General features: G+C 31.9%; 1 protein-coding gene across 1 annotated transcript in view; it reads right to left on the reverse strand.

The window, feature by feature from the left end:
• Ccser1 (coiled-coil serine rich protein 1) overlaps positions 1 to 15,344 on the reverse strand; it is a 1,248,518-nt gene that overhangs the window by 228,500 nt on the left and 1,004,674 nt on the right.

A 15,344-nucleotide genomic window follows, 5' to 3' on the forward strand; every position in this document is an offset into this window, starting at 1 on the left:
CATTAAACAATTGAAACATACTACTTAATTGGCAAGATCATTAGTAAATTTTTGCTTCAGTTAGAAGAGAAAAAGATGACTTTATAGAGAATGGGGTTGACTAAGATTAATGCTTCCATAATCTTTAATATTTGTGTTTCTCTAGCTGTTAAAGCAATGCTATTCTCAAATTTATGAGAAATATATTTTTTGATCAATAGACTTCATTTTTAGAACAATATTAGCTCTTTTTTAAAAAGCAGTACATTTCTTTCAATTACTAACACATATTTATCTTGTACAATTGTTACAAATAATGAGCCAATGTTGATACATTATTTTTAATTGAAGTTCATAATTTTTTTTAGATTTCCTTATTTTTAATCTATGTTCCAGTGTACCGTCCAGTTTACTGTATTACATTTAATTGTCTTAACTTCTTCTTGCCTATGAGATGGAGTCTTCTTATAATTTCCTTTAACACCTACCATCACGGGTCCCTGAGCAGTAGTACAGACTGAACTCATGCACTTAACTTCCTAAGATCGCTCTTGGTATGTATTTTGAAAGTCCTTAATAAATGATTGGTAAGTTGTACCATGCATTCAGTGTACTGGGCACCATCATTAACATCACCTAGATTATTAAGATCAGTATCTTTACTCTCCCAATGCCTATTGTGACTTTCAGCATTTCCTTTAAACTTTTTATACTGGTAAACTATAAGAATGGAAACAAAATTTATGGCTATTTATTCAAATGACAATGACTGAGTGATTAACATGTGCTAGACACTCTGAATTTTTCATTGGGTTTATACCCTTGTTAGGACAATAAATAAGAAATTAATTTATTACATAATTTCAGATATTAATAAATATGAAAAAATAAATAATATGAACTGATACTGAAATGACAAAAAAGTTCTTGTGGGGAAAAAAAAAATCTAGTCCAAATAGCAAATGCAAAGTTTTAAGACATAAGCGAGTTTAGAAATCAGGACACTGTGGCAAGAATGTGATGGCAGAAAACAGAAAAAGTAATTGCAAGTCAGAGAAGTAATAAAGGCCAGACTAGACTAATAAGGCCCTTTAAGCTATGGTAAGAAGTTTGGATTTATATCACAATAAATAAGCCATAGGAGAATTTCAAATAGAGAGAGTTTATGTAGAAAGCTTATCTGACCTGATTTATGTTTTAAAAAGATTATTCCTCTGCCCTGTGGAGATTAGATTTGGAGGGAAACAAGTGTAGAAAATAGATGATCAGTCATGATGAGATTCTGGAAGTTAGAAATGATGATGGCTTGGATTTCAGTGGTCAGAGTAGAAATAAACTTAAGTGGAAGAATTTAGAATACGTTTTGAAGGTAGAGTTAACAGGGTTTGCTGCTTAAATGAATGCTGAAGTGAAGGCAGAAAGAGAAATCAAAGAATTCTCTTAGGGATTTTTGTTTTGTTTTGTTTTGTTTTGTTTTGTTTTTTGCTTAAAAACTGGTCACTGTTTACTGAAATGAACAATGTTCAAAAGTTAACATTGAACATTTTATTTTGATAGTCACAATTTTTAGATGATTGCATCTATATCTGAAGGAGATTTCAGTTTGCTGTTGAACATATGCCCAGAGTTTGACAAGAGACATTGCTATCCTTTGTGGGAACTGGGTTTCTACTAAGCAATATGTTTCACAATGCCGTGTGAGAAAGAAATAAAAAGGGGATAAGAGAAAAGAGAAATAAGGAGGAAAGGGAGAAATGAAAGAAAGGAAAAAGCAAGGAAGAAGGGAAGGAAGGAGAGAGGGTGGCAGGAAATGTGGGGAATCATAGAGTAACTGATCAATTGAATACAGCTCCCAGAACCAATCAGAAGAGGAAAATCAATAGTGGTCCATTCTTGCTTCATTGATTTTCACTGTTCAGAGCCCCATCTGCCCTATGGTTGCTTCAATTACTTTCTATTCCTTTTCATTGTTATGGGCATGCTGAAGTCTAAACCTTGGTGCTTTGAACTGATTCTTATATCATCAGGATATCTTTCTTAAATATACAATGCCATCCTGAAAGAGTTAAGACAATACAAACAAAGAAAAGCATATTAATAGAGAAAAACACATTTTGTTTTTATCAATAAAAGAGGACAGAGAATTTAATACATCCTTAAGTCCAATTTTGCAAAAATACTTTATAATACATAAATACACATAAATAACTGCAACTAGACACACCTATTTTACAAGAGAAAATAGAAATTATTTCCTTTAATAAATTCAGTGTCAAATGCTTATTAGGTGAACACATTTTCATTGACTTAGTATAGATAATATTGTAGTATAGTCATATTGTAGTCGATAATTCACATGTTCATTCCTTTCTTAAATTTAAAAACTGTCATAATTCTATATTTATAAGACAAATTTTGTCATTTTTGTATGCAAAGTAGTAATTAAAGCATATATTATCTATAGTAAAGGAAAGGATCTATAAAGAACTCATTCAGCTCTTAGGATTCAGACAGATGACTTGACCTTTTTCCATACTCAGCATAACCTTAACACTTCACTCTCAAGCAACAGCATGTTTACCAGTGTCCATCATGATTTGTGTATCTTATCTATGCCTAATACAAATACAGATACACAAAGACATCTTGCCCTAGTATTGCAGAGAATATCATATGAAAATATTTGTACTCAGCTAAAACTGAGATCCCTTTCTCTTAGGATGAAGAGCAACAACTTTATACTTCTAAAAATCCTCCATAGAGATGAACCCTTTAAAATTACCAACACGAGCAAAGATAAAAGCAAATTTCTGGAATACATCCTAAACACTGGCTGGAGGATAGTTTGAATCAAAGGCTTAATGCTAACCTAGTTAAATATATATCATTCATAATGTGTAATTGAAAATTCACTTCGGTGATAAATTCTCATAGTAATCAACTTTACTTCTTAGCATTGATTATAACTTTTCTTATTTTTGTTGAGCTGGCACTAGTACTTTGTTAAACTCAGAAATCTTGAAAATATCACCATTCTCAATGATATATTAAATCAATTTTTGAGGAAAAATGTGTTCCTGTAAACATGAGATGGGAATATCATTTCTATGAAAATATTGTAGTAATTTATTTTTTGTGTTGAATAATTAACTATATTTTAAGCAGCACCATTAAATTAGTATCTACCTGAGACACAGATGTCTCAGTTTCTGAAAGCAATTAACTCTTTTATATATTATTTCCCTAATAGAACTGATGGTGGCTTCATTTTCACTGCCAAGAACATACATTACTTTATTTCCTTGGCACTAAAAAATGGTGCCTTCAAGTCCTATTCAGAGTTGCAATTTATCTAATATAATGAGTAGATACCAAAACTAGACATTTTAATAAACCATTTTATAAAATTCCCATTATCAGAAAGCTGTTCATACAGCAGATAACAGAAAAATAAAATTGCAAATAGTTACAGTTCAGATATGTGATCATATAAATATTGTTTGCTATAATTGTATAATAGGCCCCAGTGATATCACTGAAATTGGTTACACTGAAAGACTCATTAATTCTCTTTCAAAAGGATTATTGACTACCTGAGTCTTAAAACTTTATTCTGAAGTCAAGGCAACAAAATGGCCCATTGCTTCCAGAGAAGAGGGAAGTTAGAACAATGGGAAGCATTAGTTTATACCAAGCTCCTCACCCAGCAATGATTTGTTTTGTCTCCTTTTACTTATGTCACTGTGTCTTCAGCTGGAAATTAGATATCAGAGAAACAAGTGATTGATTCAAAGCAAGTATCATTTAACACAGTGTGATTTTAAAGCCAATTTCAACATAGCAATGTTATGAGGACTAATATCTATAATTTTTTCAACTTTCAGGGAGAAAAATTCTTTGCTAAAATTTTATTATATTTATAGAACGTTATCATTTTCCAATTTAGTAGACATACATAAAAGAAAAAAATCACTTTTTATTTTTTGAGAGAGATATATAGAATATAAAAATATTCTTGTAATGCTGTTTTCTTATGCCAAATGGTAGGGTTTGATTCAAACTACTTAGTGTCTCAGTTCTACCATTTGCCTCCAATTTCTCATTTGTATAAAGGAGTTAATAATAATAATGGTAGCTATCCTACAGGTGAACCTTAAATTAGTACAGATATAGTGTTCTTAACAGTGCTTGACACATAGTAAGTGCTATAATAATCAGCTATTACTATTTTTACTATCAAAAATGTACATTTGTGATTTTGTTGTAAACGAAATCAGGCAATAATTTCCCAAATGGCATTGTTTGTGCTTCTTAAAACACAGTTTAAGACATTACAGTTTTATATACTTAAAAAATAGAGTATATAAGAAAAATACACTTTAATGCAATGTAATTTCACTAAATTCAATGCATGCTTCATTCTTAAGAGTATTAAGGAGTTTAACCATTTTACTATAAGATTATAACTATATTTTTGTTATCTAAAACAGTGATTCTCAAACTTTAGCATGCATCAGAATTACCTAGAGAATTTATTAAAACATAAATGCTGGCCCAAATCAAAAATATTGATTTTGTAGGTCTAGGTTATCTCCTAAGAGACTGCCGTTATAACCAGTTCCCAGGTGCTTCTGCTTCTGTGCTGCCACTAGCCTAGATATTACACTTGCAGAGTCAGCATGCTAAAACAAGTATGATTTCCCCCTTCTAGGTTTTTGGAACTACATTCATTGCATTCTGAGTGCTGGACTGCTCTGCCACCCAGCTCTTGCCAGTGGTTTGGAGGAGGCAGGAAATATGTGGGGGCATTAAGTCTGTTTGAAATTTCTCCATGTATTTTTTTCCATGTATTGGGACTGTAAAGGCATGTGGGGCAGGACACTTGAACTTCAATAAAAAAGGACTTACCAAAGTCTTATTTAAAACAATAAATCATGTTTCTTTATAATCTCTTCACCTCTCATTTTCATTTTTTTTTTTTTTTGCACTTGCTTATCAGATTCCATCCCCATTTCCTTCTGTGTTCTTCTTTGTTTCTAAAGGTGTAAAACCTAGGAACTAAATTTCCCACCTTCCCTTGTTGCCAAAGCCTCTACCAATTTGATGAATTAATGCAACATTTGGCAGGCAAGGCAAGGATGGTGGCTGACTTATAGACTTCAACACACAACCCCATGTTCTGTTGTGGTCATTTGGAGCCCTGAACAGCTATGAAACTGACAGTACTTTCCTAAATTCTGTGTCTCAGCTCTGGTGACATGATGTGACAATAACTGGAGACTCTTCATTTCCTATTCAGTAGCATTTCTAACAATTATGAGATTTCCTATTTTAAGTAGTTGTTGATCCTACACTGAAATCTGACTGACACATCCTTCTAATACTGGTGTTTATTTCCTACTCATTGTTTTATTCTGTATTTTAGGATCACATACTCATTATTAGTCATTCCTGCCATTTTTCATTCAAATTCATTGATTCCCTCTTCACGCTTTCCTATGTATGTTTTCTCCCTTGACATTGTCCATTATTCCTTCTGGAATTCTTTCATTTTCTAAATATGTCAATAGATTTGTATCTACTTTATGCAAGTCCACACAACTCTCATGCACAATTTTCAGGGTCAGATTCTAGATTAAATATCTTTGTGGTTACAAGTTGCTTATTCCAAAATATCATTCTTAGCACATTGCCTCAAATACTCCATTCTTCTCTCAAATCTACTATCCATTTTCTTCCTTTATATATTTTCTTGTCTGCTACCTGCTCACACACTTGCTCTTATTGAGAATTTCACTGACCCGTCAAAAGTTTTCAGTTCTTTGACAACTCCTGCAGCCATCTCTGGTGATTTTTACCTTCTATTGTACATTCTAACTTTGAACTCTTCCCTTCAATTACTTTTGTTTTTGTTTTTGTTTTTTTTTTAGGAAGGTCACAAAGTAGGAAATTTAATTTTTGATTTTTTAAAGAAATGGGTACAGCCTTTAACTGTGGATAGCCCTCAGGCTCAGTACACAATAGCCTCGTGGGACTGGTTCAGCTGGAAACAGGGTTTTTCTTTCAAGAGGACTTCTACACCAACTCCATGGCTGAGCAACTTCTGTTGCAGGATGTTGCAAAAAGAGACATCAGACTGACATCAACTTAGTGGCACCCAGGGCTCCACAATTCTGGACTTCATCCTGGTTCATTCAAAGCCTGGTTTCTAATAGCAAACCTCCAATCACTGCCACTTGGGAGGCCAAGGCATTGCAAGGACTGCTTGAGCCCAGGAGTTCCAGTATTAACCTAAGGAACTTGTAGCCAGACCCCCAGAGCTCCGGAGACATAAGGCTGTATACGTCTAAGTGGGGTTCCCATGAAAGCCCAGAGGTGAGCCCCTCTTCCCACATCCATTCTGTATCCAATCGCATTAACCATATACCAAACGTGGTTCCCAGGGTGGGAAGACATCCTGATAAGCACACACCTCCCACATGCAACAAGCACCGCAGGAGAGAAAAAAGCTTCAATTACTTTTGACCCTACTTCAGTCAAAGACCATCATCAGTCTTTCAGGCTCATGGGTGCAGCTTGGGCTGTAGTACTATCTGGAATGGATTATAAAATATTGTATTCAGAAATACAAATCTCTTCCTTCATCTGCAATAATCTCACCTACTCTCCTAATCACACAGACTTGTTCTTCCTTTTCATCCATGTCTTTCCCTGTCTTTACCTATCTGCACACATTCTACTAATTTTAGCAAAAATCTTTTGACTTTTGACATTTCCTCTTTAGGAGAAAGCCAAACAACCTCTTTTCCTGCTTCTAATCTCTCTGCATCTCAGTTTTTAAAATGTGCTTATTTTTAGTACACATAAATGCTAATTCAAAGGGAAGACAAAAGTTAAATAAAAAGTTAAGAAATTTCCAAAAGGTAAACACAGACTTTTTAGCCATGGCTCTTCAGAGTCTTACCTAGACCTACCTCTAAGTTTCATCTCACCCTGAACTTTCATTTACATTCTTTGTTTAATTTCATCTTCTGCCCGGGATGCGCTCATCACCATGGCAACCACCTGTTGCCTTTAAGGAACATTTGAGATATCTAGTCTTGTAGACTTTTTAAATTCCAAATCTTAACAATATTTTGGTGTATTTTTCAAAAATATATATATATGCTCTTCACTTTAAGTTGAATGAGAAACCAGGTAAAACTTTCCCTTTAAAAGCAGTACTGCTAAATTAAAACCATGGTTGTAATAAATAAACCTGTATATTGTGTTTTTGCTATTTGTATTTTTTGATAAATTACTAAATATTTCTGGTGAGACAATAAAAACCCTTTAGCCCAGTCAATGATTTCTAACACATATTCCATAAAATTCTAATTTTATCAAATGTTAATAAGTAGTCTTAAAAAGGGTGATACTATTTGGAAGTAGGCATATATATATATATATATATATGTATATATATAAATAATTACATATATATTATATACATTAACTATATACAATCACTTATAATTACACAAAACTAGTCGAATTTATACCGTATATGTATTCATAGAAATGTGTGTATATACATATATGTGTTTATATAGTATAAAGAGACATATATAAATATATTTACATATTGTGTACATATAGTGTGAAGAGACATGTATGTTTATGTATATGCATATAGAAAATTTTTAAGACTTTGCAATGATCGTATACATAGTAAATTTCTAGGAAGAAAAAATATAGTATGTTGAATTTCTCTAAGTGATTTGATCCCAATTCTGTCTCCCCTACTTTAAAGAATGTCTTTAAGAGAGTAAAATTCTATGGAAAAACTTACAGAATTTTTTTTTCTAACAAAATGAACATTTTTTTTCATCTTTTGGCTGTCAGGAAAGGTAACTCACATTCAATATTGGTCTCAGGTATATAAAAAAATCTGTTTCTTGACTTTTTGTCTCCTTGACTTACTGTTGTTTCATTTTAAAAGCACATTATAAACTTGAGAAATTGCATGGGACAAATAACAGTTCCATGAATAATTGTCTATGTGACTTTGGGTACATTACTTGACATCTCTGTTACCTCAATTTTCTTATATGTAAAAATGGGAATTTATTATTGAAAATTTCTGAAAGCCAGACTTATCCTTTTCACACTTATATACACTTATATATTCAAATAATATTTTAGTGATATATATATATATGAAAGCATCAAATGAGTTTTGTTTATTCTGTTATTTTATTTTCAATACATCAAAAAACAAAAAGAATTGAATCATATTCACAACAAAAATATTCAATTTTGCTATCTATAGTCATGATTACTAAAGCTCAGTTTTATTTTATTTAAGAATAGTTTAATGATCAAAATAAGATAATTAATTCCAAATTTAAAATAATAATTTTTCTTATTTTCTTTCCCTGTTTACAAATTAAGAAAGTGGATGGTAGTATCCATGCAGCTCATAATATCACAAATAAAACATATGTATTTACTCCTATATCATAATTTAAACAATATGTTGAAGTCTGGGCATTTTATCCTATTTGTAAATTTATATTGCAACAATATGTGATGTTAAAGATTTGCATTGCATGAATTGTTAAAGCAGAAATCAACATAAAAATCCATCATTTACTGATTTTCTATTACTTTAGTGGGTTGTATTCAAAATTGCTCTATTAAATTCTTCAAGTTATCAAGTCAAAAATCAAATTAAATCTTAGTGGCTTATTTTAATATGCCAATTACATTCCGAGTTACATATTAGAAGCTTGCTGAATAAGTGAATCAAATCTGCATTCTTTTTTGTAAGATGTATTGTAGAAAATAACTAACAATTGTAAAAGATAAAAAAATCATTTCTATCATTCACCATGCTTGTCAATTATCACTTCCTTTTAAAAGATACCCAAATGCCCCAGACATATGAACTGACCCTCTAGTTGTCTGCAATCTCAGTTCATTTATGCTTTTATTTTGTGACTTAATATGCAGGACAATAATTACTAATTTCCTTATCTTCTACCCCCACTGAACCAGGTGATTTTCCAGGTGCAGCAACAAATATCTCTGAACAAATGAGATAATGACAGGAAATTGGATCAATACAGATCCTAATTGCTGAAAAAGCCAGCAATACAATAGGAAAGAAAGAGTTATTTGTTTCCTATCAGATACGAATTTTCAGAATTTAGTATTAATTTTTCATTCTTTTAACTTCTCATTCTGCATATTACCTATTAGCCATTTATCTAAATTGATTTTGTATTAGTCAGCTTTGCATTGCTGTAACCGAAATACCTGACAAGAACAAATTAGAAGTGGGAAGTGTTCTCGGGGTTCACAGTTTCATAGTCTTTGGATGGTCAACTCCATTGCTATGGGCTCAAAGTAAGGCAAGGCATCATGGCCAAAGTGCGGAACAGAGAAAAGCTGCTCACATCATGGTGACCAGTAATCAGCGGCAATAGGAAGGAGTCACAGGGAAGATGTATCCTTTCAGGTCATGCCTCCAGTGATTCACCTCCTCCAGCCATGGCCCACCAGTTCACAGTTCATTGTAGGTTCATGTTCCCTGCAGCCTGTTCCCCAGCCCTCTCTACTTCCTGGTCACCAGGAGGTGAGCAGCATTCCTCTGACAGGCCCTCAGTCATGATGCTTTGCCTCATCATGGGTCCAGAGCAATGAACTCAACCATCTATGGACTGAGACCTCTAAAACTATGAGCTCCAAATAAACTTTCCCTCCTCTTAGTTGTTCTTGTCAGGTATTTTGGTCATAGCCACACAGATTAACACAGACTTGTTTTTAAGTAAACAAGGAAAGGAAAGCTAGGAATATTCTAAGATATATTTATGGAAAAGAGTCTGATTTAATTCATATTGACCTCCAATTCTAAGGACAGAGGTATAAGTGGAAAGAGGTATAAGTAGGACAGAATAAGGGAATTGAAAGGGGATCAATATGAAGGAAGGGAGCTAAACATAAATGAGGGAGGAAAACATGTCTGCCATGTTCCACATTGACTCCTATCCTCCTTTTCTATAATCTCTGGATTTATTGCTCAAAATCAGTAAACTTTCCATCTTTGAAGTTTATGAAAAATTTTTACTTCAAACCTAATTTCAAATGAATATTTGGATGAGCCACTTTAATATTTCATTTTTAATTACATTGCCATACAAATACTTTTACGGAATATTGAACTCGTAGACATACATCTTATTTAGTTACTATAAAGTCTTTAGGGTAAAGCTGTTTTTGTAATTTAAGGTTTTTTTTTTTTCCTACAAAATAATCCTAATATGAAACATATTCAAATGACATTTAAAATGAGCTATTTATATTCATTTCCTGCCTTATATGTGAAAACTCAGACTGCTTAGTTCATAGCATGATGCTTAACACAAAAAAACAGAGAGGTTAACTATGATGCTGTCACTAATGAACCATTATTCTCTACATTAATGAAAAAACAACAAGAAAAACCAAACAAACAACCTAGAAAATCTCATTGTATGCATTAAATAATGTTTTTACATACACAAATATAAATAATTCCTTATAACTCTTAGGTTTCTGTTTTTCCAAAATAGCTCCTCATGATCTTCATAAAATAATGTAATTGATATTTTAATATTTCAAAATACTTGATTTCTCAGATTTTTAGCAAATATTAACATTTCTTTCCTTCAAAAATAAGTACCATATAACCTTTTGCATCCTATAACTTTGTCTCTTACTAATAAATTTTATACTCAAAATATTTATGGCACTTTTGGAGTCTTTTAATAATAGTTAATTTTTATTTCCTATTAAAGGTTAATATTTCTTTATAAATTAATTTTCTACTTTGTTTATTGAACTATGACAAAAAATTTAAACATCTCTGATTTCTTTAACAACTAGTATTCACTGTCACTGTATTTAATAGAAATTTTTCATTTTGCTGACTCTTATATGATGAACAATAAAAAAAATACTTAACCAAAGGGGTAGTTTATGATATTATATTTCATTAGTAGTTTAAATTATATTTTCTCTATTTAATTATAGTTTTTTTTTTTAATTAGAGAGCCACACCTATTTCACTAATATAACTACTTAAAATTAGGTATTGTGATTGGTCATTTTGTCAAACATATGTATTGTTATTGAATTGGAATAGAACAATGGAAAGCATTTGTACTACGAAGTTAGAAAAAAATGAATGTGAATTCTAATCCTGTCATTGCACACTATAGTAAACAGGTGAATAGTCACTTCCAAATGTATTTACTAACCCCCAGTATCTTAAGTGACTTTATTTGGAAAAGATCTCTACTATGTAAAGTTGAGGGTCTCCAGATAAAATGGCAATGTTATGGTTTAGATATGAGGTTCCCCCAAAACTTCATGTGTGAGACAATGCAAGAAAGTTTAGAGGTGTTATGGTTGGGTTCTGAGAGCTTTAACTTAATCAGTGCATTAACAGACAGGTGTGTTTAGAAGGGGTACATCATTGACAGCATGCCTTTGGGGTATATATTTTGTCCCTGGAGACTGGAGCTTTCTCTGTTTCTTGGTGGCCATGTCCTGAGCCACTTTCCTCACCACATTCTTTGGCCATAATGTTCTGCCTCATCATGGGCACAAAGACACAGAGTAGACGGTCTATGGACTAAGACCCCTAAATCCATGAGTCCCAAATGAACCTTTCCTCTTATAAAATGGTTCTTGCCTTTTGGTCACATCAGCGAAAAAGCTGACTAAAATAGTATCCTGGATTAAGGGTGACCCTAAATCTAATGTTCTTAAAGGAGACGAACTTTTAAAAAGAGAGACCCACAGAGGAAAGGACATTTGAAATCAGATGTAGAGATTGGAGTAGAGCCTACAAACCAAGAAATACCAAGAATCACTGGCAGCCACCAGACATGGCAAACCGACGGGAGTCTCCTTTGAGCTTCCAGAAAGAACCAGTAGTGCCCACAGCTTGATTTTGGACTTCTGGCTCCAAAGCTGTAGGAAAACATTTCTGTTGTAAACCACAAGGTTTGTGTTAATTTATTATGGCAGCTGGCATATATATTCAGTGAAAGAGTTAGATGTCTCCTTTAAAACTGGCTAAATGTCCACTTTTCAGATCTGTTAAGATGATCAAATAACACACAATCAGGTGTGGGGGAGGGGACGAATAGAAATTCAGTGAATTAGACAAAGGGTAATGAAGGGAAGGGACGGGGAGATAGGAATAGAAAAGATAGTGTGGTAAATCAGAACGGGAACATGAGAAGTTTAAGAGCTGATAGGCTGTGGTTTTGCACGCTGACACACACACTGACATTTAACCATAGGTGCTTGCAGTAGATAACAGGTACCTGGACAGATAACTGCAGTACCAGAAGCAGGAAACAATGTAGCAGGGATCGAACAATCCCCCTTTAGGCCTAGTACAATAAAAAGTCCTTAAGCTGTATGAGCTGAGTCCCTAGGTTATTGACAAGTTTGTACCCATATAAGAAACGTGGAATGCACCCTCCAATAGAATTGCACCAACTCCCTTGCCTTGATGTACCCAAATATTGCTTATTTATAAAAATAAAAGCCCTTCTGCATTTGGGGCTCAGACTTTGGGAATTATCCCTCTAGGTCATGGCACCACTTATAAAGTGTCGCTTCCAGATCTCAGCATTCTGACCCTCATTTCCCACTACAATATAACCTTCCTGTGTTCATATGTGAATACACAAGCAGTGTAACTAACTCTACATCATGTACAACCACAAGAATGGAAAGTTATACTCCATGTATGTATAGTATGCCAAAATACACTCTACTGTCATGTATACCTAAAAAGAACAGATAATATAATAAATAATAATAATTAATAAATAAAATAGTAAGTCTCCACTAAGAATTCTCAAAGAACCATATCTAAAATATATTTCTCTTGGCAAGAAGTATAAGTATAATTTGTGTAAGTTTCACAAACTACAACCCTTAAAGGGTGAATTTCATGTATCTTTCTTGTGTTGCTAATGATTTAGAAATGAATATGATTAAGAAAATTCAATTAAATTCAGTTAATATTAGTTACTAAAGAACTTTACAGCACTTTTAAAACTCTCGTAATATCAAGAAGTTTATAGTTAATTGTTTTAAAAACTTTTTCCCTGCATATTTGATTTCTTGCCCCTTCTATTATAGCTACCCTCAGTGATCTCAACTAAAGTATGCAATGAAAGAATGAAAAGATTAAAAAAAAAAAGGAAGATTCTAAACTTCCAAGTCCTGAATGACCAAAGGCAAACTTTCATAATTCAAGAATTATGCTCTTAATTTTTTGCAGATTGCAAAATATATGTAAGTTAATAGCTTTTAAACTTGACAACCCAATCCAAGATTATCTTTTGTTATTGTTTTTACATGTTTGCCATTTTGAGCTAATAACTACATGAGAGCAAAGAAACTCCTTAGTCAAAGTAAATAAAAGTTAAAATAAAAAAGAAAGAAAAGCCTATCTGTATGTCACATTTTCTAATGCAATAATATCTAGAAAAAATTAAATTTTTTAAAATCGAGAGGATAAAACACAGGACTACTCCAAAATATAATGAATAGATTCTCACCAAGTTGTTGAAAAAAAACAAAACAACAACAACAAAAAAAAGAAAAAAAAAAAGAAAAATGCTTCACACATATTGAGAAGTAATCATTTTCTTTTCTCATGTAAGTTGAAACTAAACCAGTGGTTAATAAATAAAATAATTTGGGGCTGTGGTTGTGGCTCAGTGGTAGAGCACTCGCCTAGCATGTGTGAGGCACTGGGTTCGATTCTCAGCACCACATATAAATAAATAAATAAAGTTTAAAAAAATAAATAAATAAATAAAATAATTTATTTAATGCCAGGGACTTTCTTCAATCTGTTAAAATTAAATTTTGATGAAAGATTGATCATAAATGTTGCTCATTAAAGCAGTTCCTCTACATCTACTTTGTCTACCAATCTTCCAAACACTATACATTTTTCCAAAAAGGAGACACTCATAAAATTATAATTCTATGTATAGCTTTTCATATGGCTTTAAACAATGTGGAGATTGTACAGCAATGTTTGTGAGGAGTGGTGTGGTACAAGGAAAGGACGTTAAGGAGTGAGAACTTTATCTCAACAAGATTTTTAGTCTCCTAAAAATTTACCTTTGTACTTTTATATTTGAAAACAGACAATGAATGAACTTTTTTTTTTTTAACAGATGGACTTATATGAACAAAGTTCATGTGAAAGTTGTATACAATATAATTCCAATTTATCGATGTCCAATTTGAATTGTCACTGCTATGGAGAATGGATGTGTAAGGATCCCAGGCCCTAGCATTCTGTTCCTTCTGTGAATGTCATATGGCAAGGTAGAGCACAGGGAAAAATGAGAATGGTGCCTATGAACATGAAGTAATTCAGAAAAGAGCATGTCCAATCATTGAATAAAATGAATTAATGTTTATTATTTGCAGAATAAATTGTATCTAACACAGGGATCAACAATTCAAGTTACCTCCTGGATCATACACGAAGGGATACTTGAAGTATAGAAAACTTAATTCCTCCTTTTAAGCCTGTTATAATGACTACCAGACCTGCCAAGTCAACTGAGTACAAATGCAGTGTTATACATAGAATTTTTACTAGTTTAAAACTACCATTAACCCGGAGATTATATTTGGGACTGGAGATGAATTCATTTTATTTAATTGATATTTGATTTATCAAAAATTACAGTATTTACTAAAATGTATTTGTAACTTTGTGATCAATTAAGTAATAGAGACTTTAATCTTTTCTTAGGGTATAAGTAATATATTTATGAAAGAAAAATGATATATTTATGAAATGTTTATAAAATAGATATTTATATACTTAAGAAGTTTATATATTTTATATGAGTTTATATTATATACATTGTATGTGTATATATCTATTATATGTATATATATTATATGCATCATGTTATATTATATATTGTAATTATATTGCACATATAATTATATATTATATATAACATACATAAGTATAATACAAGTATATATAAACTATATAGCTTATATATTAAAACTTTTATATAAATATATAAACTTGAATAAGAATTTTATATATAAATATCTACTTTATATATAATACATTTATATATATTATAAGATATATTTAATACAATTATATAATATAGTATAATTAAAATGTAGTATATTTTATATAATATATCAAACATATTTATACATACGAAGCAATGTATTTATGAAAGAAAAATTTCAAATGGAAAAATCCTGATTTATGGTAAAGGACTGGAATTCTCTGGTCTATTTGTTTTTTAAGAAGCAAAAGG

Source organism: Sciurus carolinensis, chromosome 10 (assembly GCF_902686445.1).
Source record: "Sciurus carolinensis chromosome 10, mSciCar1.2, whole genome shotgun sequence".
NCBI classification, from domain to species: domain Eukaryota; kingdom Metazoa; phylum Chordata; class Mammalia; order Rodentia; family Sciuridae; genus Sciurus; species Sciurus carolinensis.